This window comes from Schistocerca cancellata, unplaced genomic scaffold (assembly GCF_023864275.1).
Source record: "Schistocerca cancellata isolate TAMUIC-IGC-003103 unplaced genomic scaffold, iqSchCanc2.1 HiC_scaffold_1020, whole genome shotgun sequence".
Classification (NCBI taxonomy): domain Eukaryota; kingdom Metazoa; phylum Arthropoda; class Insecta; order Orthoptera; family Acrididae; genus Schistocerca; species Schistocerca cancellata.
In genome coordinates this window covers 1-5,000 of record NW_026047023.1, presented here as the reverse complement: position 1 = coordinate 5,000, position 5,000 = coordinate 1, and the positions used below count along the sequence as shown (strand labels likewise).

General features: G+C 53.9%; 1 non-coding gene across 1 annotated transcript in view; it reads right to left on the bottom strand.

Moving 5' to 3' along the window:
* LOC126150952 (small subunit ribosomal RNA) overlaps positions 1-659 on the bottom strand; it is a 1,909-nt gene extending 1,250 nt beyond the window's left edge. Inside the window, exon 1 of the ribosomal RNA XR_007531765.1 lies at positions 1-659. This exon is cut by the window's left edge and continues 1,250 nt beyond it. This is a non-coding gene — a ribosomal RNA (small subunit ribosomal RNA).
* Between the last annotated feature and the right edge of the window lie 4,341 nt (positions 660-5,000).

Sequence of the window (5,000 nt, the reverse complement as noted above, 5' to 3'; positions counted from 1 at the left end):
ACAAATCCAACTACGAGCTTTTTAACCGCAACAACTTTAATATACGCTATTGGAGCTGGAATTACCGCGGCTGCTGGCACCAGACTTGCCCTCCAATAGATACTCGTTAAAGGATTTAAAGTGTACTCATTCCGATTACGGGGCCTCGGATGAGTCCCGTATCGTTATTTTTCGTCACTACCTCCCCGTGCCGGGAGTGGGTAATTTGCGCGCCTGCTGCCTTCCTTGGATGTGGTAGCCGTTTCTCAGGCTCCCTCTCCGGAATCGAACCCTGATTCCCCGTTACCCGTTACAACCATGGTAGGCGCAGAACCTACCATCGACAGTTGATAAGGCAGACATTTGAAAGATGCGTCGCCGGTACGAGGACCGTGCGATCAGCCCAAAGTTATTCAGAGTCACCAAGGCAAACGGACCGGACGAGCCGACCGATTGGTTTTGATCTAATAAAAGCGTCCCTTCCATCTCTGGTCGGGACTCTGTTTGCATGTATTAGCTCTAGAATTACCACAGTTATCCAAGTAACGTGGGTACGATCTAAGGAACCATAACTGATTTAATGAGCCATTCGCGGTTTCACCTTAATGCGGCTTGTACTGAGACATGCATGGCTTAATCTTTGAGACAAGCATATGACTACTGGCAGGATCAACCAGGGAGCTGCGTCAACTAGAGCTGAGCAGCCGGCCGCCCGGGAGTGTGTCCCGGGGGCCCGCGCGAACACGCAAGCGTCCGCTCAATTATTCTGCAAACAGGAGGAGGCTGGGCTCCCCTGCACAATACACCTCGAAACCCTCTCAGGTCCCGGCGGCGCGCAGCGCCGTCCTAAGTACTTGGTCGGGTTCGAGAGAGGCGCAATCGCCCGGAGTTAGGCGAGTAGACGCTTTAGGTGCGACCACCCGTGCTCCCAACTGAGCTTGCCGCTGCCGACAGAGGCCCGGGAGCGTGCTGTCGTGGCATTGCCGGCGGGAGACAACACGCGCCACCTACGGTGACCGGCAGCTCCAACGCCAGCGCCACAGAAGGGCAAAGGCCCCACGTGGGTGCCGAAGCGAACTCTCCCAGCACAGCGCACGTGCCAACACGTCCGCACAACTGCGATACAAACCACCAGCGAGAACCGCTGGGGCGACCGAGCAGCAGACGGCGTCGCGGCGCCGAGTGCCGGGCGGCGGCGCATCCTCAACGCACACAGTCCTCAATCGGACCAGCACACTGCAGATGTCCACCGCGCTTCGCACCGGGTCCGCGAGGACCCACTTTGGCTGCACGGCGCCGCGCGCAGGGTGCCCCGGCGCGCAGCTGCGCCGCCTGCCGCGTCCGTCGGCCGGCGCGCCTGCCACTGGGCGCCCCCACCAGCCGGCTGTAGCGCGTGCGCCCACGCACCGCGCGGCCAGCACGCCGGGCGGCCCCCCCTCACCGGCCGGGGACAGTCCCACCCACCCACAGCCGCGTATCGCTTCACACCCAGATTCACATTCACGTTCGTTGGTATGGTGGGGACCGCTTCGTAGCTGTACCGATCGTTGCCCTCACAGATGTACCTCCAGCAAGATCAACCGCACCACAACGGGTTACCAGTTGTTCATTTGCGTAACGTCACCAGTAAACGTACACGTCCATCCCCGTTTGCAAAGTCAACTATTATTGCATGCCTGCCTGTCAGGTGTCAAGACACACTACATTCGCTCACATCCACGCAACAAAATGTGCCCGACTAGAGGGCACGTGGAAGGTGCCCCCGTACATATGCGATCTCCATTGCGCGACCAACTGTCAACCGGCCTCTGTAGCATGTCGCAGATGTGGAACGCGGGGCACCGTGCTATCACATTGTGTGAGAAGAGACTACTACGTCTGCATACACGCGCCACTACATGAACAGACGGCTCATGCTGATCGCCATCCACTGCGTCCATTACTCCCACACGTCTCTATGGCGTACCACACTGCAATGCAGCTGTTATGGGGAGATGACACATAGCTGTGTACACAACATTCTGAGCCGGTTGCGGTTGGACAACAATACATTAATGTAACGTGTCATATGCCAATTACAGAGCAGGGTAAGGCCACAACGTGGGTTAGGTTAAGGCACAACGTGGGTTAGGTTAAGGCACAACGTGGGTTAGGTTAAGGCACAACGTGGGTTAGGTTAAGGCACAACGTGGGTTAGGTTAAGGCACAACGTGGGTTAGGTTAAGGCACAACGTGGGTTAGGTTAAGGCACAACGTGGGTTAGGTTAAGCCACAACGTGGGTTAGGTTAAGCCACAACGTGGGTTAGGTTAAGCCACAACGTGGGTTAGGTTTAAGCCACAACGTGGGTTAGGTTAAGCCACAACGTGGGTTAGGTTAAGCCACAACGTGGGTTAGGTTAAGCACAACGTGGGTTAGGTTAAGGCACAACGTGGGTTTAGGTTAAGGCACAACGTGGGTTAGGTTAAGGCACAACGTGGGTTAGGTTAAGGCACAACGTGGGTTAGGTTAAGCCACAACGTGGGTTAGGTTAAGCCACAACGTGGGTTAGGTTAAGCCACAACGTGGGTTAGGTTAAGCCACAACGTGGGTTAGGTTAAGCCACAACGTGGGTTAGGTTAAGCCACAACGTGGGTTAGGTTAAGCCACAACGTGGGTTAGGTTAAGCCACAACGTGGGTTAGGTTAAGCCACAACGTGGGTTAGGTTAAGCCACAACGTGGGTTAGGTTAAGCCACAACGTGGGTTAGGTTAAGCCACAACGTGGGTTAGGTTTAAGCCACAACGTGGGTTAGGTTAAGCCACAACGTGGGTTAGGTTAAGCCACAACGTGGGTTAGGTTAAGCCACAACGTGGGTTAGGTTAAGCCACACGTGGGTTAGGTTAAGCCACAACGTGGGTTAGGTTAAGGCACAACAGTGGGTTAGGTTAAGGCACAACGTGGGTTAGGGTTAAGGCACAACATGGGGGTAGATTGCGGTACAAATTGCGTTACATTGCGGTGCAAATTGCGTTACATTGCGGTGCAAATTGCGTTACATTGCGGTGCAAATTGCGTTACATTGCGGTGCAAATTGCGTTACATTGCGGTGCAAATTGAGTTACATTGCGGTGCAAATTGAGTTACATTGCGGTGCAAATTGAGTTACATTGCGGTGCAAATTGAGTTACATTGCGGTGCAAATTGAGTTACATTGCGGTGCAAATTGAGTTACATTGCGGTGCAAATTGAGGTAGGTTAAGGTGCAACACAGGTTAGGTTAAGGTGACATAGGTTAGGTTAAGGTGACATAGGTTAGGTTAAGGTGACATAGGTTAGGTTAAGGTGACATAGGTTAGGTTAAGGTGACATAGGTTAGGTTAAGGTGACATAGGTTAGGTTAAGGTGACATAGGTTAGGTTAAGGTGACATAGGTTAGGTTAAGGTGACATAGGTTAGGTTAAGGTGACATAGGTTAGGTTAAGGTGACATAGGTTAGGTTAAGGTGACATAGGTTAGGTTAAGGTACAAACTGGGTTGTGTTATGGTACACATTGCGTTGTAGTACAGTACACGTTAGGTTTGGGTACGGTACACAATGTGGTATGGGATGGCGTGTTGTGGGGGGGGGGGGGGGGGGTGAGAGTTCGTTGATATCGACCGTAGGACGTGGATGCCCGTGGCAGCGTCAGTGTGTCAAAGGAGTTATGTCACGTCGGGATGCGCTTTCCGCCAGTGAGAGGGGGGGGCGAGCCGTGTCTGTGGTTGCGGCAGACCTGTGTGTTTCATTCCTGCCAGTGTGTTTGTGCTGTAAGACGAGGCAGTGTGGTGATGTTGGGTGCACCCCTGTGTAGGACATGTGTGGGTGTTGGTGGCTTATCTGAGCAATTGTGGTTGTCGGACGAGTGGGATATTCTGTTTTATGATTGGACCTCCTGGCCTGGTTATCATAGTCTGGTTGGTGTACTGTGGCGGATAGGATGCACCGGACGTTGGTCCATGCCGGTGCTTAATTATTGTATCTGTGTTTGTTACAGGCAGAGAGTAGTGTGTGATAGAGTGTGTGGGTGATAGAGTGTGCGGGTGACGTGTGGTTCGTTTTGTTTGCACAGACGTTCAGCATGTATAGGGGCATTTGCGTATTTGATCTATCTATGTGGGCCTGCATAGTTTACTGAGCAGTGCTGCGAGGTGACTGAACTACGAGCGACGTACTCATTTACAGCGGAATGGTTGCCTTCTACCAAAGATGGAGTATCGACTCTACGACAGCGTTGGCACCGCAGGAAGCGGTGTCGTACAATGGCCCCCACACCGTCATCGTTGTGCGGGGTAGGGACCGTATATATTCTGCGAGGAGCCCTGTTTGCCACAGGGCGTGGGGTCTCGCGTCCTGCGGTTCAGTGCCCCCAGGGAAGCGCGCGGAGGTGGTGCTGCTGCTGCTGTAGCAAGCGAGCTACTTAGAGCATGTATAGGGACAGCGGGAATATGGCATATTGGATATAACTCTTCATGAAACGCAAGATATAGGGGTGGATTGCACGATAGGAGTGCGGGAAGAGTCCGCCATTCATCCGCTGGAGTTGCGATTTGGGCGGTTGGAGTGGGGCACGTGCGGGTGCGGGTGGAGCGATTGTCGGTCGACGACTTCGTGCGGCGCAGGCACTGGCGTTGGGGCTCCTGTGGTGGACAGATGATGCAGGCTAGTGTGGGTGGCGTCGAAAAATGGGCACTGTGGGACCTAGCGATGTTGTAGTCGGCGTGGCGTCGCCTAGATGGCGGTATCGTCGGTGCAGCAGGTCATGTTGCGGGGGGACCTGCAGATGGCGGTCTTTTTGTTTTGTGGTGCGCTCGCCATGGTGGACGTAGTGTCGTCCGATTCGCGTAGATGGAGCTATTGCATGTGGTTTCGTCCACATTGTCATAGATGGCGGTGCCGTGTTTTGGAGGTATGGTTGGCGTAGTTTCGTTGGATTCCTGTAGATGGAGGTGTCGTTTATGGGCCGGATGGCAATGTAGTTTGGTCACATTCCCAAAGATGGC